At 41.5% G+C, this 23,347-nt stretch overlaps 7 non-coding genes across 7 annotated transcripts; all 7 read right to left on the reverse strand.

Annotated features, from left to right (window-relative positions):
• Positions 1 to 3,778: 3,778 nt before the first annotated feature.
• TRNAI-AAU (transfer RNA isoleucine (anticodon AAU)) lies at positions 3,779 to 3,852 on the reverse strand. Its single transcript has one exon. It is a non-coding gene; the product is annotated as a tRNA-Ile (tRNA).
• A 1,372-nt stretch (positions 3,853 to 5,224) lies between these two features.
• Positions 5,225 to 5,298, reverse strand: TRNAI-AAU (transfer RNA isoleucine (anticodon AAU)). The gene has a single exon. It is a non-coding gene; the product is annotated as a tRNA-Ile (tRNA).
• A 1,216-nt stretch (positions 5,299 to 6,514) lies between these two features.
• Positions 6,515 to 6,588, reverse strand: TRNAI-AAU (transfer RNA isoleucine (anticodon AAU)). The gene has a single exon. It is a non-coding gene; the product is annotated as a tRNA-Ile (tRNA).
• Positions 6,589 to 7,159: 571 nt separating this feature from the next.
• On the reverse strand, positions 7,160 to 7,233 carry TRNAI-AAU (transfer RNA isoleucine (anticodon AAU)). The gene has a single exon. It is a non-coding gene; the product is annotated as a tRNA-Ile (tRNA).
• A 3,304-nt stretch (positions 7,234 to 10,537) lies between these two features.
• Positions 10,538 to 10,611, reverse strand: TRNAI-AAU (transfer RNA isoleucine (anticodon AAU)). The gene has a single exon. It is a non-coding gene; the product is annotated as a tRNA-Ile (tRNA).
• A 1,216-nt stretch (positions 10,612 to 11,827) lies between these two features.
• On the reverse strand, positions 11,828 to 11,901 carry TRNAI-AAU (transfer RNA isoleucine (anticodon AAU)). The gene has a single exon. It is a non-coding gene; the product is annotated as a tRNA-Ile (tRNA).
• Positions 11,902 to 14,723: 2,822 nt separating this feature from the next.
• Positions 14,724 to 14,797, reverse strand: TRNAI-AAU (transfer RNA isoleucine (anticodon AAU)). Its single transcript has one exon. It is a non-coding gene; the product is annotated as a tRNA-Ile (tRNA).
• Positions 14,798 to 23,347: the final 8,550 nt, after the last annotated feature.

A 23,347-nucleotide genomic window follows, 5' to 3' on the forward strand; every position in this document is an offset into this window, starting at 1 on the left:
AATTTTATGGAATCTTTTCATAATTTTTTTAGACCCTCTTTTGCAAGGCCACAAGAGACAACAAGTCTGACACATAGTCAACGGCTGGAGAGGATGATACAGGAGTATCTCCAAATGAACATCGATGCCATGACTGTGCAACTGGAGCCTTGCTCCTTTTGGGCTTCAAACCTAGAAAAATGGCCAGAGCTCGCAACTTACGCCTTGGAGATTTTGTCGTGTCCAGCTGCCAGCGTTGTCTCTGAACGTGTATTCAGTGCTGCTGGGTGTGTGCTGACAGATAAGCGCACGCGTCTGTCCAGTGACAATGTGGACAGACTGACGTTCATCAAAATGAACAAGTCATGGATCCAGAAGGAATTTACTACCCCTGTGTCATCCTGGGGAGAGTAAATGCTTGTTGATTTGGAATGTGCTTGATGCAAATCAAAACATCCTGTTTGCAACTAGGGCACAAGTGCTGCCACTGATGGGGTGGGTGTGTGGGGCCCAATTTTTGGAAAAAAAGGGAGACTCCGCTTGGAGTAACCCTTGCTTACATTGTTTTTAAAAGAAGCCAAGATGAACAAGTCATGGGTCAGCAAAGACTTTATCTACCTACCCCGGTGTCATCCTGGGGACGGATAAGAATGGCGTATTTTGGAATGTGCTTGATGCAAATCTAGCTGTGAAGTGTACAACTAGGGCAGGAGTGCTGCCACTGAATGGGTGGGTGTGTGGGGCCCAATTTTTGGAAAAAAAGGGAGACTCCGCTTGGAGTAACCCTTGCTTGCTGTGTTTTTAAAAGAAGCCAAGATGAACAGAGCTGGGATCAGGAAAGACTTTGCTACCTACCCCGGTGTCATCCTGGGGACGGATAAGAATGGCGTATTTTGGAATGTGCTTGATGCAAATCAAAACATCCTGTTTGCAACTAGGGCCCAAGTGCTGCCACTGATGGGGTGGGTGTGTGGGGCCCAATTTTTGGAAAAAAAGGGAGACTCCGCTTGGAGTAACCCTTGCTTGCTGTGTTTTTAAAAGAAGCCAAGATGAACAGAGCTGGGATCAGGAAAGACTTTGCTACCTACCCCGGTGTCATCCTGGGGACGGATAAGAATGGCGTATTTTGGAATGTGCTTGATGCAAATCAAAACATCCTGTTTGCAACTAGGGCCCAAGTGCTGCCACTGATGGGGTGGGTGTGTGGGGCCCAATATTTGGAAAAAAAAGGGAGACTCCGCTTGGAGTAACCCTTGCTTGCTGTGTTTTTAAAAGAAGCCAAGATGAACAGAGCTGGGATCAGGAAAGACTTTGCTACCTACCCCGGTGTCATCCTGGGGACGGATAAGAATGGCGTATTTTGGAATGTGCTTGATGCAAATGTAGCTGTGAAGTGTACAACTAGGGCACAAGTGCTGCCACTGAATGGGTGGGTGTGTGTGGGGCACAATTTTTGGAAAAAAAGGGAGACTCCGCTTGGAGTAACCCTTGCTTGCTGTGTTTTTAAAAGAAGCCAAGATGAACAGAGCTGGGATCAGGAAAGACTTTGCTACCTACCCCGGTGTCATCCTGGGGACGGATAAGAATGGCGTATTTTTGAATGTGCTTGATGCAAATCAAAACATCCTGTTTGCAACTAGGGCCCAAGTGCTGCCACTGATGGGGTGGGTGTGTGGGGCCCAATTTTTGGAAAAAAAGGGAGACTCCGCTTGGAGTAACCCTTGCTTACATTGTTTTTAAAAGAAGCCAAGATGAACAAGTCATGGGTCAGCAAAGACTTTATCTACCTACCCCGGTGTCATCCTGGGGACGGATAAGAATGGCGTATTTTGGAATGTGCTTGATGCAAATCTAGCTGTGAAGTGTACAACTAGGGCACAAGTGCTGCCACTGAATGGGTGGGTGTGTGTGGGGCACAATTTTTGGAAAAAAAGGGAGACTCCGCTTTGAGTAACCCTTGCTTACATTGTTTTTAAAAGAAGCCAAGATGAACAAGTCATGGGTCAGCAAAGACTTTATCTACCTACCCCGGTGTCATCCTGGGGACGGATAAGAATGGCGTATTTTGGAATGTGCTTGATGCAAATCTAGCTGTGAAGTGTACAACTAGGGCACGAGTGCTGCCACTGAATGGGTGGGTGTGTGGGGCCCAATTTTTGGAAAAAAAGGGAGACTCCGCTTGGAGTAACCCTTGCTTGCTGTGTTTTTAAAAGAAGCCAAGATGAACAGAGCTGGGATCAGGAAAGACTTTGCTACCTACCCCGGTGTCATCCTGGGGACGGATAAGAATGGCGTATTTTGGAATGTGCTTGATGCAAATCAAAACATCCTGTTTGCAACTAGGGCCCAAGTGCTGCCACTGATGGGGTGGGTGTGTGGGGCCCAATTTTTGGAAAAAAAGGGAGACTCCGCTTGGAGTAACCCTTGCTTGCTGTGTTTTTAAAAGAAGCCAAGATGAACAGAGCTGGGATCAGGAAAGACTTTGCTACCTACCCCGGTGTCATCCTGGGGACAGATAAGAATGGCGTATTTTGGAATGTGCTTGATGCAAATCAAAACATCCTGTTTGCAACTAGGGCCCAAGTGCTGCCACTGATGGGGTGGGTGTGTGGGGCCCAATATTTGGAAAAAAAGGGAGACTCCGCTTGGAGTAACCCTTGCTTGCTGTGTTTTTAAAAGAAGCCAAGATGAACAGAGCTGGGATCAGGAAAGACTTTGCTACCTACCCCGGTGTCATCCTGGGGACGGATAAGAATGGCGTATTTTGGAATGTGCTTGATGCAAATGTAGCTGTGAAGTGTACAACTAGGGCACAAGTGCTGCCACTGAATGGGTGGGTGTGTGTGGGGCACAATTTTTGGAAAAAAAGGGAGACTCCGCTTGGAGTAACCCTTGCTTGCTGTGTTTTTAAAAGAAGCCAAGATGAACAGAGCTGGGATCAGGAAAGACTTTGCTACCTACCCCGGTGTCATCCTGGGGACGGATAAGAATGGCGTATTTTTGAATGTGCTTGCTGCAAATCTAGCTGTGAATTGTACAACTGGGGCCCAACTGCTGCCACTGAATGGTTGGGTGGGTTTGGGGCCCAATTTTTGGAAAAAAAGGGAGACTATGCTTGGAGTCACCTTGCGGTGTTTTACATGATTTTAGAATGGCGTGCCATGCCTATATCTGTGTGTCCTCCTCTTTTTCCTTGTCCAGCTGTTTTGTTTTCGCATGAGTATATGTCCTTGTCACTTTCCAATGTGTTTGAGTTGTTTGTCACCTTTTGGACACCTTTGAGGGTGTTTTCTAGGTGTTTTACTGTGTTTGTGATTGCCTGCCATTGTTTCCTATTGGCTCGAGTTCGGTTCGTCGAACTTGAACGGGAGGTCCGTTCGGCGAACCGACCTCGAGCCGAACCGGGACCGGTTCGCTCATCTCTAGTTGCCACCAACCACTCTAACTTGTCACGTGATGAGCCAGTAAATTACGCCATTGCTTGGATTAGTTCTTGCCTGCATTACAATTAGTGATAGACTTAGCTGTCAATATTTACAGTTATATCGAATTCCAGTTGCCCAAAACTTTTTAAAAAACGCTTAGAAACTGAAATCTCTGGCCATACAATAGATTATATTTCTATTTTGCTTCAATTTTTTACTCTGTCATACTTTAAGGTTAACGACGATGTAACATGGCCACTCTCTTACTCTAACCAAGTTATTTCAAGTTTGTAAATTAATTTTACACATTGGATGGATAAAACCTACGGATCTTTTTCCAAAAGTCACTGGATGTGAACAGAAAGCCAAAGGAATGGCCAGCACGGGGGTCGAACCCGCAACCTTGGCGTTATTAGCACCACGCTCTAACCGATTAAGCTAACCGGCCACTTTTGCCCCATATCTACTCTCTTTTAATGAACTTGCTCTAATTTTGAGCCAGCTACTGACCTCTCAAAGCTTGACCTGTCCACAGTGAAAGGTAAAATACGTTGAAAGTTGACTAATTCTTAGAGAGCCCATCAAAAGCATAGGAACCAATCTTAAATGAGAATTGACAAGCTTTTTTTATCTTATGAGCAATATGTTGCCACCAACCACTCTAACTTGACACGTGATGAGCCAGTAAATTACGCCATTGCTTGGATTAGTTTTTGCCTGCATTACAATTAGTGATAGACTTAGCTGTCAATATTTACAGTTATATCGAATTCCAGTTGCCCAAAACTTCTTAAAAAACGCTTAGAAACTGAAATCTCTGGCCATACAATAGATTATATTTCTATTTTGCTTCAAGTTGCTTGGATTAGTTTTGCCTGCATTACAATTAGTGATAGACTTAGCTGTCAATATTTACAGTTATATCGAATTCCAGTTGCCCAAAACTTCTTAAAAAACACTTAGAAACTGAAATCTCTGGCCATACAATAGATTATATTTCTATTTTGCTTCAATTCGTTACTCTGTCATACTTTAAGGTTAACGACGATGTAACATTGCCACTCTCTTACTCTAACCAAGTTATTTCAAGTTTGTAAATTAATTTTACACATTGGAGGGATAAAACCTACGGATCTTTTTCCAAAAGTCACTGGATGTAAACAGAAAGCAAAGGAATGGCCAGCACGGGGGTCGAATCCGCAACCTTGGCGTTATTAGCACCACGCTCTAACCGATTGAGCTAACCGGCCACTTTTGCCCCCTATCTACTCTCTTTTAATGAACTTGCTCTACTTTTGAGCCAGTTACTGACCTCTCAAAGCTTGATCTGTCCACAGTGAAAGGTAAAATACGTTGAAAGTTGACTAAGTCTTAGAGAGCCCATCAAAAGCATAGGAACCAATCTTAAATGAGAATTGACAAGCTTTTTTTATATTATGAGCAATATGTTGCCACCACCACTCTAACTTGTCACGTGATGAGCCAGTACATTACGCCATTGCTTGGATTAGTTTTTGACTGCATTACAATTAGTGATAGACTTAACTGTCAATATTTACAGTTATATCGAATTCCAGTTGCCCAAAACTTCTTAAAAAACGCTTAGAAACTGAAATCTCTGGCCATACAATAGATTATATTTCTATTTTGCTTCAATTCGTTACTCTGTCCTACTTTAAGGTTAACGACGATGTAACATGGCCACTCTCTTACTCTAACCAAGTTATTTCAAGTTTGTAAATTAATTTTACACATTGGATGGATAAAACCTACGGATCTTTTTCCAAAAGTCACTACATGTGAACAGAAAGCCAAAGGAATGGCCAGCACGGGGGTCGAACCCGCAACATTGGCGTTATTAGCACCACGCTCTAACCGATTGAGCTAACCGGCCACTTTTGCCCCATATCTACTCTCTTTTAATGAACTTGCTCTAATTTTGAGCCAGCTACTGATCTCTCAAAGCTTGATCTGTCCACAGTGAAAGGTAAAATACGTTGAAAGTTGACTAATTCTTAGAGAGCCCATCAAAAGCATAGGAACCAATCTTAAATGAGAATTGACAATCTTTTTTTATAATATGAGCAATATGTTGCCACCAACCACTCTAACTTGTCACGTGATGAGCCAGTAAATTACGCCATTGCTTGGATTAGTTTTTGCCTGCTTTACAATTAGTGATAGACTTAGCTGTCAATATTTACAGTTATATCGAATTCCAGTTGCCCAAAACTTCTTAAAAAACGCTTAGAAACTGAAATCTCTGGCCATACAATAGATTATATTTCTATTTTGCTTCAGTTCGTTACTCTGTCATACTTTAAGGTTAACGACGATGTAACATGGCCACTCTCTTACTCTAACCAAGTTATTTCAAGTTTGTAAATTAATTTTACACATTGGATGGATAAAACCTTCGGATCTTTTTCCAAAAGTCACTGGATGTGAACAGAAAGCCAAAGGAATGGCCAGCACGGGGGTCGAACCCGCAACCTTGGCGTTACTAGCACCACGCTCTAACCGATTGAGCTAACCGGCCACTTTTGCCCCATATCTACTCTCTTTTAATGAACTTGCTCTAATTTTGAGCCAGCTACTGACCTCTCAAAGCTTGATCTGTCCACAGTGAAAGGTAAAATACGTTGAAAGTTGACTAATTCTTAGAGAGCCAATCAAAAGCATAGGAACCAATCTTAAATGAGAATTGACAAGCTTTTTTTATATTATGAGCAATATGTTGCCACCAACCACTCTAACTTGTCACGTGATGAGTCAGTAAATTACGCCATTGCTTGGATTAGTTTTTGCCTGCATTACAATTAGTGATAGACTTAGCTGTCAATATTTACAGTTATATCGAATTCCAGTTGCCCAAAACTTCTTAAAAAACGCTTAGAAACTGAAATCTCTGGCCATACAATAGATTATATTTCTATTTTGCTTCAATTCGTTACTCTGTCATACTTTAAGGTTAACGACGATGTAACACGGCCACTCTCTTACTCTAACCAAGTTATTTCAAGTTTGTAAATTAATTTTACACATTGGATGGATAAAACCTTCGGATCTTTTTCCAAAAGTCACTGGATGTGAACAGAAAGCCAAAGGAATGGCCAGCACGGGGGTCGAACCCGCAACCTTGGCGTTATTAGCACCACGCTCTAACCGATTGAGCTAACCGGCCACTTTTGCCCCATATCTACTCTCTTTTAATGAACTTGCTCTAATTTTGAGCCAGCTACTGACCTCTCAAAGCTTGATCTGTCCACAGTGAAAGGTAAAATACGTTGAAAGTTGACTAATTCTTAGAGAGCCCATCAAAAGCATAGGAACCAATCTTAAATGAGAATTGACAAGCTTTTTTTATATTATGAGCAATATGTTGCCACCAACCACTCTAACTTGTCACGTGATGAGCCAGTAAATTACGCCATTGCTTGGATTAGTTTTTGCCTGCATTACAATTAGAGATAGACTTAGCTGTCAATATTTACAGTTATATCGAATTCCAGTTGCCCAAAACTTCTTAAAAAACGCTTAGAAACTGAAATCTCTGGCCATACAATAGATTATATTTCTATTTTGCTTCAATTCGTTACTCTGTCATACTTTAAGGTTAACGACGATGTAACATGGCCACTCTCTTACTCTAACCAAGTTATTTCAAGTTTGTAAATTAATTTTACACATTGGATGGATAAAACCTTCGGATCTTTTTCCAAAAGTCACTGGATGTGAACAGAAAGCCAAAGGAATGGCCAGCACGGGGGTCGAACCCGCAACCTTGGCGTTATTAGCACCACGCTCTAACCGATTGAGCTAACCGGCCACTTTTGCCCCATATCTACTCTCTTTTAATGAACTTGCTCTAATTTTGAGCCAGCTACTGACCTCTCAAAGCTTGATATGTCCACAGTGAAAGGTAAAATATGTTGAAAGTTGACTAATTCTTAGAGAGCCCATCAAAAGCATAGGAACCAATCTTAAATGAGAATTGACAAGCTTTTTTTATATTATGAGCAATATGTTGCCACCAACCACTCTAACTTGTCACGTGATGAGCCAGTAAATTACGCCATTGCTTGGATTAGTTTTTGCCTGCATTACAATTAGTGATAGACTTAGCTGTCAATATTTACAGTTATATCGAATTCCAGTTGCCCAAAACTTCTTAAAAAACGCTTAGAAACTGAAATCTCTGGCCATACAATAGATTATATTTCTATTTTGCTTCAAGTTGCTTGGATTAGTTTTGCCTGCATTACAATTAGTGATAGACTTAGCTGTTAATATTTACAGTTATATCGAATTCCAGTTGCCCAAAACTTCATAAAAAACACTTAGAAACTGAAATCTCTGGCCACACAATAGATTATATTTCTATTTTGCTTCAATTCGTTACTCTGTCATACTTTAAGGTTAACGACGATGTAACATTGCCACTCTCTTACTCTAACCAAGTTATTTCAAGTTTGTAAATTAATTTTACACATTGGATGGATAAAACCTACGGATCTTTTTCCAAAAGTCACTGGATGTAAACAGAAAGCAAAGGAGTGGCAAGCACGGGGTCGAACCCGCAACCTTGGCGTTATTAGCACCACGCTCTAACCGATTGAGCTAACCGGCCACTTTTTCCCCATATCTACTCTCTTTTAATGAACTTGCTCTACTTTTGAGCCAGTTACTGACCTCTCAAAGCTTGATCTGTCCACAGTGAAAGGTAAAATACGTTGAAAGTTGACTAAGTCTTAGAGAGCCCATCAAAAGCATAGGAACCAATCTTAAATGAGAATTGACAAGCTTTTTTTATATTATGAGCAATATGTTGCCACCAACCACTCTAACTTGTCACGTGATGAGCCAGTAAATTACGCCATTGCTTGGATTAGTTTTTGACTGCATTACAATTAGTGATAGACTTAACTGTCAATATTTACAGTTATATCGAATTCAAGTTGCCCAAAACTTCTTAAAAAACGCTTAGAAACTGAAATCTCTGGCCATACAATAGATTATATTTCTATTTTGCTTCAATTCGTTACTCTGTCATACTTTAAGGTTAACGACGATGTAACATGGCCACTCTCTCACTCTAACCAAGTTATTTCAAGTTTGTAAATTAATTTTACACATTGGATGGATAAAACCTACGGATCTTTTTCCAAAAGTCACTGGATGTGAACAGAAAGCCAAAGGAATGGCCAGCACGGGGGTCGAACCCGCAACCTTGGCGTTATTAGCACCGCGCTCTAACCGATTGAGCTAACCAGCCACTTTTGCCCCATATCTACTCTCTTTTAATGAACTTGCTCTAATTTTGAGCCAGCTACTGATCTCTCAAAGCTTGATCTGTCCACAGTGAAAGGTAAAATACGTTGACAGTTGACTAAGTCTTAGAGAGCCCATCAAAAGCATAGGAACCAATCTTAAATGAGAATTGACAAGCTTTTTTTATAATATGAGCAATAGGTTGCCACCAACCACTCTAACTTGTCACGTGATGAGCCAGTAAATTACGCCATTGCTTGGATTAGTTTTTGACTGCATTACAATTAGTGATAGACTTAACTGTCAATATTTACAGTTATATCGAATTCAAGTTGCCCAAAACTTCTTAAAAAACGCTTAGAAACTGAAATCTCTGGCCATACAATAGATTATATTTCTATTTTGCTTCAATTCGTTACTCTGTCATACTTTAAGGTTAACGACGATGTAACATGGCCACTCTCTCACTCTAACCAAGTTATTTCAAGTTTGTAAATTAATTTTACACATTGGATGGATAAAACCTACGGATCTTTTTCCAAAAGTCACTGGATGTGAACAGAAAGCCAAAGGAAGGCCAGCACGGGGGTCGAACCCGCAACCTTGGCGTTATTAGCACCGCGCTCTAACCGATTGAGCTAACCAGCCACTTTTGCCCCATATCTACTCTCTTTTAATGAACTTGCTCTAATTTTGAGCAAGCTACTGATCTCTCAAAGCTTGATCTGTCCACAGTGAAAGGTAAAATACGTTGAAAGTTGACTAATTCTTAGAGAGCCCATCAAAAGCATAAGAACCAATCTTAAATGAGAATTGACAAGCTTTTTTATAATATGAGCAATATGTTGCCACCAACCACTCTAACTTGTCACGTGATGAGCCAGTAAATTACGCCATTGCTTGGATTAGTTTTTGCCTGCTTTACAATTAGTGATAGACTTAGCTGTCAATATTTACAGTTATATCGAATTCCAGTTGCCCAAAACTTCTTAAAAAACGCTTAGAAACTGAAATCTCTGGCCATACAATAGATTATATTTCTATTTTGCTTCAATTCTTTACTCTGTCATACTTTAAGGTTAACGACGATGTAACATGGCCACTCTCTTACTCTAACCAAGATATTTCAAGTTTGTAAATTAATTTTACACATTGGATGGATAAAACCTTCGGATCTTTTTCCAAAAGTCACTGGATGTGAACAGAAAGCCAAAGGAATGGCCAGCACGGGGGTCGAACCCGCAACCTTGGCGTTATTAGCACCACGCTCTAACCGATTGAGCTAACCGGGCACTTTTGCCCCATATCTACTCTCTTTTAATGAACTTGCTCTAATTTTGAGCCAGCTACTGACCTCTCAAAGCTTGATCTGTCCACAGTGAAAGGTAAAATACGTTGAAAGTTGACTAATTCTTAGAGAGCCCATCAAAAGCATAGGAACCAATCTTAAATGAGAATTGACAAGCTTTTTTATAATATGAGCAATATGTTGCCACCAACCACTCTAACTTGTCACGTGATGAGCCAGTAAATTACGCCATTGCTTGGATTAGTTTTTGCCTGCTTTACAATTAGTGATAGACTTAGCTGTCAATATTTACAGTTATATCGAATTCCAGTTGCCCAAAACTTCTTAAAAAACGCTTAGAAACTGAAATCTCTGGCCATACAATAGATTATATTTCTATTTTGCTTCAATTCGTTACTCTGTCATACTTTAAGGTTAACGACGATGTAACATGGCCACTCTCTTACTCTAACCAAGTTATTTCAAGTTTGTAAATTAATTTTACACATTGGATGGATAAAACCTTCGGATCTTTTTCCAAAAGTCACTGGATGTGAACAGAAAGCCAAAGGAATGGCCAGCACGGGGCTCGAACCCGCAACCTTGGCGTTATTAGCACCACGCTCTAACCGATTGAGCTAACCGGCCACTTTTGCCCCATATCTACTCTCTTTTAATGAACTTGCTCTAATTTTGAGCCAGCTACTGACCTCTCAAAGCTTGATCTGTCCACAGTGAAAGGTAAAATACGTTGAAAGTTGACTAATTCTTAGAGAGCCCATCAAAAGCATAGGAACCAATCTTAAATGAGAATTGACAAGCTTTTTTTATATTATGAGCAATATGTTGCCACCAACCACTCTAACTTGTCACGTGATGAGCCAGTAAATTACGCCATTGCTTGGATTAGTTTTTGCCTGCATTACAATTAGTGATAGACTTAGCTGTCAATATTTACAGTTATATCGAATTCCAGTTGCCCAAAACTTCTTAAAAAACGCTTAGAAACTGAAATCTCTGGCCATACAATAGATTATATTTCTATTTTGCTTCAATTCGTTACTCTGTCATACTTTAAGGTTAACGACGATGTAACATGGCCACTCTCTTACTCTAACCAAGTTATTTCAAGTTTGTAAATTAATTTTACACATTGGATGGATAAAACCTTCGGATCTTTTTCCAAAAGTCACTGGATGTGAACAGAAAGCCAAAGGAATGGCCAGCACGGGGGTCGAACCTGCAACCTTGGCGTTATTAGCACCACGCTCTAACCGATTGAGCTAACCGGCCACTTTTGCCCCATATCTACTCTCTTTTAATGAACTTGCTCTAATTTTGAGCCAGCTACTGACCTCTCAAAGCTTGATCTGTCCACAGTGAAAGGTAAAATACGTTGAAAGTTGACTAATTCTTAGAGAGCCCATCAAAAGCATAGGAACCAATCTTAAATTAGAATTGACAAGCTTTTTTTATATTATGAGCAATATGTTGCCACCAACCACTCTAACTTGTCACGTGATGAGCCAGTAAATTACGCCATTGCTTGGATTAGTTTTTGCCTGCATTACAATTAGTGATAGACTTAGCTGTCAATATTTACAGTTATATCGAATTCCAGTTGCCCAAAACTTCTTAAAAAACGCTTAGAAACTGAAATCTCTGGCCATACAATAGATTATATTTCTATTTTGCTTCAATTCGTTACTCTGTCATACTTTAAGGTTAACGACGATGTAACATGGCCACTCTCTTACTCTAACCAAGTTATTTCAAGTTTGTAAATTAATTTTACACATTGGATGGATAAAACCTTCGGATCTTTTTCCAAAAGTCACTGGATGTGAACAGAAAGCCAAAGGAATGGCCAGCACGGGGGTCGAACCCGCAACCTTGGCGTTATTAGCACCACGCTCTAACCGATTGAGCTAACCGGCCACTTTTGCCCCATATCTACTCTCTTTTAATGAACTTGCTCTAATTTTGAGCCAGCTACTGACCTCTCAAAGCTTGATTTGTCCACAGTGAAAGGTAAAATATGTTGAAAGTTGACTAATTCTTAGAGAGCCCATCAAAAGCATAGGAACCAATCTTAAATGAGAATTGACAAGCTTTTTTTATATTATGAGCAATATGTTGCCACCAACCACTCTAACTTGTCACGTGATGAGCCAGTAAATTACGCCATTGCTTGGATTAGTTTTTGCCTGCATTACAATTAGTGATAGACTTAGCTGTCAATATTTACAGTTATATCGAATTCCAGTTGCCCAAAACTTCTTAAAAAACGCTTAGAAACTGAAATCTCTGGCCATACAATAGATTATATTTCTATTTTGCTTCAATTCGTTACTCTGTCATACTTTAAGGTTAACGACGATGTAACATGGCCACTCTCTTACTCTAACCAAGTTATTTCAAGTTTGTAAATTAATTTTACACATTGGATGGATAAAACCTTCGGATCTTTTTCCAAAAGTCACTGGATGTGAACAGAAAGCCAAAGGAATGGCCAGCACGGGGGTCGAACCCACAACCTTGGCGTTATTAGCACCACGCTCTAACCGATTGAGCTAACCGGCTGCTTTTGCCCCATATCTACTCTCTTTTAATGAACTTGCTCTAATTTTGAGCCAGCTACTGACCTCTCAAAGCTTGATCTGTCCACAGTGAAAGGTAAAATATGTTGAAAGTTGACTAATTCTTAGAGAGCCAATCAAAAGCATAGGAACCAATCTTAAATGAGAATTGACAAGCTTTTTTTATATTATGAGCAATATGTTGCCACCAACCACTCTAACTTGTCACGTGATGAGGCAGTAAATTACGCCATTGCTTGGATTAGTTTTTGCCTGCATTACAATTAGTGACAGACTTAGCTGTCAATATTTACAGTTATATCGAATTCCAGTTGCCCAAAACTTCTTAAAAAATGCTTAGAAACTGAAATCTCTGGCCATACAATAGATTATATTTCTATTTTGCTTCAATTCGTTACTCTGTCATACTTTAAGGTTAACAACGATGTAACATGGCCACTCTCTTACTCTAACTAAGTTATTTCAAGTTTGTAAATTAATTTTACACATTGAATGGATAAAACCTACGGATCTTTTTCCAAAAGTCACTGGATGTGAAAAGAAAGCCAAAGAAATGGCCAGCACGGGGGTCGAACCCGCAAACTTGGCGTTATTAGCACCACTCTCTAACCGATTGAGCTAACCGGCCACTTTTGCCCCATATCTACTCTCTTTTAATGAACTTGCTCTAATTTTGAGCCAGCTACTGACCTCTCAAAGCTTGATCTGTCCACAGTGAAAGGTAAAATACGTTGAAAGTTGACTAATTCTTAGAGAGCCCATCAAAAGCATAGGAACCAATCTTAAATGAGAATTGAAAAGCTTTTTTTATATTATGAGCAATATGTTGCCACCAACCACTCTAACTTGTCACGTGATGAGCCAGTAAATTACGCCATTGCTTGGATTAGTTTTTGCCTGCATTACAATTAGTGATAGACTTAGCTGTCAATATTTACAGTTATATCGAATTCCAGTTGGCCAAAACTTCTTAAAAAACGATTAGAAACTGAAATCTCTGGCCATACAATATATTATATTTCTATTTTGCTTCAAGTTGCTTGGATTAGTTTTGCCTGCATTACAATTAGTGATAGACTTAGCTGTAAATACTTACAGTTATATCGAATTCCAGTGGCCCAAAACTTCTTAAAAAACGCTAAGAAACTGAAATCTCTGGCCATACAATAGATTATATTTCTATTTTGCTTCAATTCGTTACTCTGTCATACTTTAAGGTTAACGACGATGTAACATGGCCACTCTATTACTCTAACCAAGTTATTTCAAGTTTGTAAATTAATTTTACACATTGGATGGATAAAACCTACGGATCTTTTTCCAAAAGTCACTGGATGTGAACAGAAAGCCAAAGGAATGACCAGCATGGGGGTCGAACCCGCAACCTTGGCGTTATTAACACCACGTTCTAACCGATTGAGCTAACCGGCCACTTTTGCCCCATATCTACTCTCTTTTAATGAACTTGCTCTACTTTTGAGCCAGTTACTGACCTCTCAAAGCTTGATCTGTCCACAGTGAAAGGTAAAATACGTTGAAAGTTGACTAATTCTTAGAGAGCCCATCAAAAGCATAGGAACCAATCTTAAATGAGAATTGACAAGCTTTTTTTATATTATGAGCAATATGTTGCCACCAACCACTCTAATTTGTCACGTGATGATCCAGTAAATTACGCCATTGCTTGGATTAGTTTTTTACTGCATTACAATTAGTGATAGACTTAACTGTCAATATTTACAGTTATATCGAATTCCAGTTGCCCAAAACTTCTTAAAAAACGCTTAGAAACTGAAATCTCTGGCCATACAATAGATTATATTTCTATTTTGCTTCAAGTCGCTTGGATTAGTTTTGCCTGCATTACAATTAGTGATAGACTTAGCTGTCAATATTTACATTTATATCGAATTCCAGTTGCCCAAAACTTCTTAAAAAACGCTTAGAAACTGAAATCTCTGGCCATACAATAGATTATATTTCTATTTTGCTTCAATTCGTTACTCTGTCATACTTTAAGGTTAACGACGATGTAACATGGCCACTCTCTTACTCTAACAAAGTTATTTCAAGTTTGTAAATTAATTTTACACATTGGATGGATAAAACCTACGGATCTTTTTCCAAAAGTCACTGGATGTGAAAAGAAAGCCAAAGGAATGGCCAGCACGGGGGTTGAACCCGCAACCTTGGCGTTATTAGCACCACGCTCTAACCGATTGAGCTAACCGGCCACTTTTGCCCCATGTCTACTCTCTTTTAATGAACTTGCTCTAATTTTGAGCCAGCTACTGACCTCTCAAAGCTTGATCTGTCCACAGTGAAAGGTAAAATACGTTGAAAGTTGACTAATTCTTAGAGAGCCCATCAAAAGCATAGGAACCAATCTTATATGAGAATTGACAAGCTTTTTTATATTATGAGTAGAGTTGAGCGCGGTTCGCGGTTCGTGGTTCTCCAGTTCTAGGCTCGAGTGATTTTGGGGCTGTTCTAGATCGAACTAGAACTCGAGCTTTTTTGCAAAAGCTCGATAGTTCTAGATACGTTCGAGAACGGTTCTAGCAGCAAAAAGCAGGGCTTTTTACAGCTACAGTGTGCAGGAGCCATTGCTGGCAGCCTGCCAGAAGCTGGTAACCAAGATAAACATCGGGTATCCAAGCAAAGCGCTTTGATTAGTAACCCGAGGTTTATCCTAGTTACGTGCAGGAAGCAGACACTTCCCCGCTCAGCTCGCTCCACCCCCTCCTGCCCGCAGCATGTACACATACACACATACACACACACACACACACACACACGGTCCCGCTCGGCTTACCTGCGGTTATGAAGTCCCGCCATCCCGACCTCAGCGCTGTCACTGTCCTCCATAGCCGGCGCTTGTCACATCATCTTCTCTCGCTTCCGACCCGAGACTGACTAGCGGTGACGTCACGTGCCTCTCACGATACTTGGTGTGAAGACGCCGGTCATTGAACTCAGTGACAGGGGCTGTCAGTGTGCTGGAGATCAGCGCAGGTAATGTACCTCGCTGACAGCAGCACTTGTCATGCCCTGCAGTGACCTGGGCTGACCTATTGATGTTAGCTCAGGTCACTGCACTGCTCTCCCAGCCAATGGGGAACATCCTGCTCTTCATTGACTGGGACAGTGTGGATCGTCATGGCAACCCATTGGATTACACCAGACCTGGATTTGTTTTTCATTCTAATAAATTGGTTAAAGAGGGAATGTTTTGGGGAGTGTTTTTTCAAATAAAAATGTGTTTGTCGTCTATTTTTTTTATTACTGACTGGGTTGGTGATGTCGGGTATCTGATAGACGCCTGACCTCACCAACCCCAGGGCTTGATGCCAGGTGACATTACACATCTGGTATTAACCCCATATATTACCCCGTTTGCCACCGCACCAGGGCGCGGTATGAGCTGGGGCGAAGCACCAGGATTGGCGCATCTAATGGATGCGCCACTTCTGGGGCGGCTGCGGAACACTATTTTTAGGCTGGGGAGAGTCCAATAACCATGGACCTCCCTAGTCTGAGAATATCAGGCCCCAGCTGTCTGCTTTACCTTGGCTGGTGATCCAATTTTGGGGGCCCCTACGTGTTTTTTTTTTTAAATTATTTATTTAATTTAAAATAAGTGTGGGGTGCCCTCAGTTTTGGATTACCAGCCAAGGTGAGGTTGCCAGCTGTGGTCTGCAGGCTGCAGCCGTCTGCTTTACCCTAGGTGGCTACAAAACTAGGGGGAACCCTACGTCATTTTTTTTTTCATTTTTTTGGCTAAATACAAAGCTAAGCACCCCTTAGTGCCACATGAAAGGCACGAAAGGGTGCTCCACTTTTTCTCCACTTTTTCTCCACTTTTTCTCCACTTTTTCTCCACTTTTTCTCCACTTTTTCTCCATTTTTTCTCCACTTTTTCTCCACTTTTTCTCCATTTTTTTCTCCACTTTTTATCCACTTTTTCTCCATTTTTTTCTCCATTTTTTCTCCACTTTTTCTCCATTTTTACTACACTTTTTCTCCACTTTTTCTCCATATTTTTCTCCACTTTTTCTCCACTTTTTCTCCATTTTTTCTCCACTTTTTCTCCACTTTTTATCCACTTTTTCTCCACTTTTTATCCACTTTTTCTCCACTTTTTCTTCACTTTTTCTCCACTTTTTATCCACTTTTTCTCCACTTTTTCTCCACTTTTTCTCCACTTTTTCTCCACTTTTTCTCCATTTTTTTCTCTACTTTTTCTCCACTTTTTCTCTACTTTTTCTCTACTTTTTCTCAACTTTTTCTCAACTTTTTCTCCACTTTTTCTCCATTTTTTCTCCACTTTTTCTCCACTTTTTCTCCACTTTTTCTCCATTTTTTTCTCCACTTTTTCTCCACTTTTTCTCCACTTTTTCTACATTTTTTTTCTCCATTTTTTGTCCACTTTTTCTCCATTTTTACTCCACTTTTTCTCCACTTTTTTTCCATTTTTTTCTCCACTTTTTCTACATTTTTTTCTCCACTTTTTCTCCACTTTTTCTACATTTTTTTCTCCACTTTTTCTCCACTTTTCCTCCACTTTTTCTCCACTTTTTCTCCATTTTTTTCTCCACTTTTTATCCACTTTTTCTACATTTTTTTCTCCATTTTTTCTCCACTTTTTCTCCATTTTTTTCTCCATTTTTTTCTCCACTTTTTATCCACTTTTTCTCCACTTTTTCTCCATTTTTTTCTCCACTTATCCTCCATTTTTACTCCACTTTTTCTCCACTTTTTCTCCATTTTTTTCTCTACTTTTTCTCCAGTTTTTCTCCACTTTTTCTCCACTTTTTCTCCACTTTTTATCCATTTTTTTCTCCACTTTTTCTCCACTTTTTCTCCACTATTTCTCTATTTTTTCTCTACTTTTTCTCCACTTTTTCTCCATTTTTTCTCCACTTTTTCTCCACTTTTTCTCCACTTTTTCTCCATTTTTTTCTCCACTTTTTCTCCACTTTTTCTACATTTTTTTCTCCACTTTTTCTACATTTTTTTCTCCACTTTTTCTCCACTTTTTCTCCATTTTTTTCTCCACTTTTTCTCCACTTTTTCTCCACTTTTTCTCCACTTTTTCTCCATTTTTTTCTCCACTTTTTATCCACTTTTTCTACATTTTTTTCTCCACTTTTTCTCCACTTTTTCTCCACTTTTTCTCCACTTTTTTCTCCTCTTTTTTCTCCACTTTTTTCTCCACATTTTCTCCACTTTTTCTCCACTTTTTCTCCATTTTTTTTCTCCACTTTTTATCCACTTTTTCTCCGTTCTTTTTCTATGGTCAGTCTACCCATTAGTTTTGCCATGCATACTGTAGCTCTACACCTACTGCACATGTTACTTTATGATTGACATCTCTTTCGTACCAGAGCTGTCTAAGCCTACTCTGACCCCATATTTGTCATTACTATATTGTCCTTGTACTGTATTATGACATTTGTATCATGTGTTTCATTTCTTGCTGTGTTGCAATTTTTTTGCTGCATCCCAATTGTACCTCTACATTGTTCGAGTTTATGTTATTGTTCTCTCACTCTTATGTGATACTGATTATTGTCATTTTTCATGATTACAAGCAGATAAGTCCAATCTGACGAAGGTTCAGGCCGAAACGTCATTTGTAACTTGTTTTGGACAAAAACATATATGGTTATGAAAATTTTTTTTTCCTAATACGGACCAATAAAGAGTGATTTTGCATTACTATCCGTTGTGACTTACTGACTTAGTCTGGGAGATTTAGAGTGCCGAGGTTGCTCACTAATTTTATCTATTATTACCTCTGAGCACCTATATACCAGTGAGCAGAGCTTCCTCTACAGTAGTTCTCCTGATTAGGCATGCCCTTACCTCATGAGCAGGGCATTGCAGCTTTGGTAGCAACCATTACGACATGGACTCTGCTGCTGTGGACTAGGGGAGAGTGAGTGCAGATTCATTGCACCCACACTCCTCACATGAAGGGTCCGCACTCCTAGAAAATGGGGGATACGTTCCCTGAGTGTCTTCCCCCCGATATTCTAGATGGTCCAGAGTCGTCGTGGGACCCCTTTATTTTTTTTCTTACAATAAATTGGTGAAAGAGGAAATGTTTTGGGGACTGTTTTTTCAAATAAATTTCTTTTGTCGATTTTTTTTTTTTGTTAGTACTGACAGTTTATGATGTTGGGTATCTAATAGACGCCATGACATCACAAACTGCTGGGCTTGATCTCAGGTGACTTTACAGCTACTATCAACCCGATTTATTACCCCGTTTGCCACTGCACCAGGGCACGGGATGAGCTGGGGTGAAGCGCCAGGATTGGCGCATCTAGTGGATGCGCCACGTCTGGGGTGCCTGCTATTTTTAGGCTGGGAAGGCCCAATAACTATGGACCTTCCCACCCTGAGAATACCAGACCACAGCTGTCCGCTTTACCTTGGCTGGTGATCCAATTTGGGGGGGACCCTACTTTTATTGTGTAATTATTAATATTTATAAAATAATTATAAAAAAGAGCCTGAGGGGACCTCCACATTGGATCCCCAACCAAGGTAAAGCTGCCAGCTGTGGTTTTCAGGCTACAGCCATCTGCTTTACCCTAGCTGGCTATCAAAAATGGGGGGACCCAACGTCATTTTTTTTTAACTATTTTTTAAATAGAAAAAATTAATGGGCTTCCCTGTATTTTGATTGCCAACCAAGCAAACGGCAGGCAGATGGGGGTGGCAACCCATAGCTGTCTGCTTTATCTGCTGAGAATCAAAAATACCGCGGAGCGCTTCGTCATTTTTTTTAAGATTTATTTTTACAGCACTGTGATGTCCAGCAATCAAAATACAGGGAAGCCCATTTTATTTTTAGTTATTTAAATAAATAATTAAAAAAAATATATATGGGCTCCCGCTGCATTTTTTGTATTGCTAGCTAAGGGTAATCCAAGCAGCTACTGGCTGCTAACCCCCACTGCTTGGTGTTACCTTCACTGGCAATGGAAAATCCAAAATTTTTTTTGCCAAAAAACTACAAAAAAAGGACGTGAGCTTCGCCATATTTTTGTATGCTAGCCAGGTACAGCAGGCAGGTGCTGGAAGAGTTGGATACAGCGCCAGAAGATGGCGCTTCTATGAAAGTGCCATTTTCTGAGGCGGCTGCAGACTGCAATTCGCAGCAGTGGGGCCCAGAAAGCTCAGGCCAACCTGTGCTGCGGATTCCAATCCCCAGCTGCCTAGTTGTACCTGGCTGGACACAAAAATGGGGCGAAGCCTACGTCATTTGTTTTCTAATTATTTCATGAAATTCATGAAATAATAAAAAAGGGCTTCCCTTTATTTTTGGTTCCCAGCCGGGTACAAATAGGCAACTGGGGGTTGGGGGCAGCCGTACCTGCCTGCTGTACCTGGCTAGCATACAAAAATATGGCGAAGCCCACTTAATTTTTTCAGGGGGCAAAAAACTTCTGCATACAGTCCTGGATGGAGTATGCTGAGCCTTGTAGTTCTGCAGCTGCTGTCTGTCTGTATGGAGAAGAGCAGACAGCAGCTGCAGAACTACAAGGTTCAGCATACTCCATCCAGGACTGCATGCAGAAGTTTTTTGCCCACCAAAAAAATGACGTGGGCTTCGCCATATTTTTGTATGCTAGCCAGGTACAGCAGGCAGCCACGGGCTGCCTCCAACCCCCAGTTGCCTATTTGTACCCGGCTGGGAACCAAAAATATAGGGAAGCCCATTTTTTTTAATTATTTCACTTATTTCATGAAATAATTAAAAAACAAATGACGTGGGCTTCGCCCCATTTTTGTGTCCAGCCGGGTACAACTAGGCAGCTGGGGATTGGAATCCGCAGCACAGGTTAGCCCAAGGTTTCTGGGCGCCTCTGCTGCGGATTTCAGTCCGCAGCCGTCCCAGAAAATGGCGCTCTCATAGAAGCGCCATCATCTGGCGCTGTATCCAACTCTTCCAACAGCCCTGGAGCCGGGTGGCTTGTTGGGTAATCATGAGTTAATACTGGCTTTGTTTTACTAGCCAGTATTAAGCCAGAGATTCTTAATGTCAGGCACGTTTGACCCGGCCATTAAGAATCTCCAATAAAGGGTTAAAAAAAAGACACCACACAGAGAAAAAATACTTTAATAGAAATAAATACACAGACACATTAGAGACTCCATCTTTATTACCCCCTGTCAGCCCTCCACGATCCTGCTCTTCTGTCTTCTTTCTTTCTAGTGTAGTAGTAGTGAGGATGGGGTTCACCAGCCCATCACTTGGGGCTGGGGAACCTCATCCTCAGTACAATCCTCACTACAATCGGGAAGCAGCGTGCAGCAGTGCTGGCTGTCAGCGGTAACAGCGGTAACGCTGACAGACGCGTTACCATAGCAACGGTGCTCTCGGAGCTGCGGTTAGCGGTGACGTCACCGCTAACTGCGTTGCTATGGCAACGGTGATCTCCGTTAATGACCGGCTGTGTCAGCCGGTCCCTAACGGAACGGGGAGTCGACCGTGTGCACCGTGTACCGGAGAGATGCACCCTCAGGTCATACATGACGCGTCATAGTCATGTGACCAGTCTGTAGCCAATGAGTTAATAGCCACGTGACTGGTCACATGGCTATTCTGACGTCACGACAGGTCCTGCATCTCTGCTGGCAGTGCCGGTCACAGGAGGATTCAGCGATCATCGGATGGAATAGCGGCAGGAGACAGAGTGCAGAAGGGATCGCGAGGACCGGTAAGTGTTATGGCAATGTTTATTAACTGTTTGTGTACATTTATCATGCATTTTTATGTGTTTGTGATTGCCTCCCATTATAGCCTATTGGCTCGAGTTCGGTTCGTCGAACGTTCGACGAACCGAACTCGAACGGGACCCCCGTTCGGCGAGCCGACCTCGAGCCGAACCGTGACCGGTTCGCTCATCTCTAATTATGAGCAATATGTTGCCACCAACCACTCTAACTTGTCACGTGATGAGTAGAGTTGAGCGCGGTTCGTGGTTCGTGGTTCTCCAGTTCGGGGCTCGAGAGATTTTGGGGGCTGTTCGAGATTGAACTAGAACTCGAGCTTTTTGCAAAAGCTCGATAGTTCTAGATACGTTCGAGAACGGTTCTAGCAGCAAAAAGCAGGGCTTTTTACAGCTAGAGTGTGCAAGAGCCATCGCTGGCAGCCTGCCAGAAGCTGGTAACCAAGATAAACATCGGGTATCCAAGCAAAACGCTTTGGTTAGTAACCCGATGTTTATCTTAGTTACGTGCAGGAAGCCCACACTTTCCCGCTCAGCTCGCTCCGCCCCCTCCTGCCCGCGGCATGTACACATACATACATACACACACACACACACACACACACAGACGGTCCCGCTCGGCTTACCTGCGGTCGGCCCGGGGGCAGCAGTCCTTGGCACTGGAAACTGTGGCTGCCGGCCCTTTAAGGCCACTGTGTTCTCCTGCATTGAGCATCATCTGTGGGCGGAGCTACCGCCCGGCGTCCTGCTCGGTCGCACAGATGAAGGAGTCACAGTGCCAGCCAGCGACCCCCAGCAAATCACTTCCTTCCGGCGCTGTGTGGGCCCCATCTGCACCGTGACCTGATCAGTATGTGGGACATCACTCCCTCCCCGCCCCTCCCTGTCCCCCCGTGCGTGTGTGGGCCCCACAGAGCCGTGTGTGTGACCCCCGGAGCCGCGTGTGTGGGCCCCGCAGAGCAAGGTGTGTGTTTGTATGTATGCATGCAGCAGAGCAGTATGCGTGTCTATATGTATGTATGTATGCAGCAGAGCAGTATGCGTGTCTGTATGTATGTATGTATGCAGCAGAGCAGTATGCGTGTCTATATGTATGTATGTATATATGCAGCAGAGCAGTATGCGTGTCTGTATGTATGTATGTATATATGCAGCAGAGCAGTATGCGTGTCTGTATTTATGTATGTATATATGCAGCAGAGCAGTATGCGTGTCTATATGTATGTATGTATGCAGCAGAGCAGTATGCGTGTCTGTATGTATGTATGTATATATGCAGCAGAGCAGTATGCGTGTCTGTATGTATGTATATATGCAGCAGAGCAGTATGCGTGTCTGTATGTATGTATATATGCAGCAGAGCAGTATGCGTGTCTGTATGTATGTATATATGCAGCAGAGTAGTATGCGTGTCTGTATGTATGTATATATGCAGCAGAGCAGTATGCGTGTCTGTATGTATGTATATATGCAGCAGAGCAGTATGTGTGTCTGTATGTATGTATATATGCAGCAGAGCAGTATGCGTGTCTATGTATGTATGTATATATGTAGCAAAGTAGTATGCATGTCTGTATGTATGCATGTATGTATGCAGCAGAGCAGTATGCGTGTCTGTATGTATGTATATATATATGCAGCAGAGCAATATGCGTGTCTGTATGTATGTATGCATGTATGTATGCAGCAGAGCAGTATACGTGTCTGTATGTATGTATATATGTAGCAGAGTAGTATGCGTGTCTGTCTGTATATATATATGCAGCAGAGCAATATACGTGTCTGTCTGTATGTATGCATGTATGTATGCAGCAGAGCAGTATACGTGTCTGTATGTATGTATGTATATATGCAGCAGAGCAGTATGCGTGTCTGTATGTATGTATATATGCAGCAGAGCAGTATGCGTGTCTGTATGTATGTATGTATATATGCAACAGAGCAGTATGCGTGTATGTATGTATATATGCAGCAGAGCAGTGTGCGTGTCTGTATGTATGTATGTATGTATGCAGCAGAGCAATATGCGTGTCTGTC

Source organism: Anomaloglossus baeobatrachus, chromosome 4 (genome assembly GCF_048569485.1).
Source record: "Anomaloglossus baeobatrachus isolate aAnoBae1 chromosome 4, aAnoBae1.hap1, whole genome shotgun sequence".
In the NCBI taxonomy this organism is placed as follows: domain Eukaryota; kingdom Metazoa; phylum Chordata; class Amphibia; order Anura; family Aromobatidae; genus Anomaloglossus; species Anomaloglossus baeobatrachus.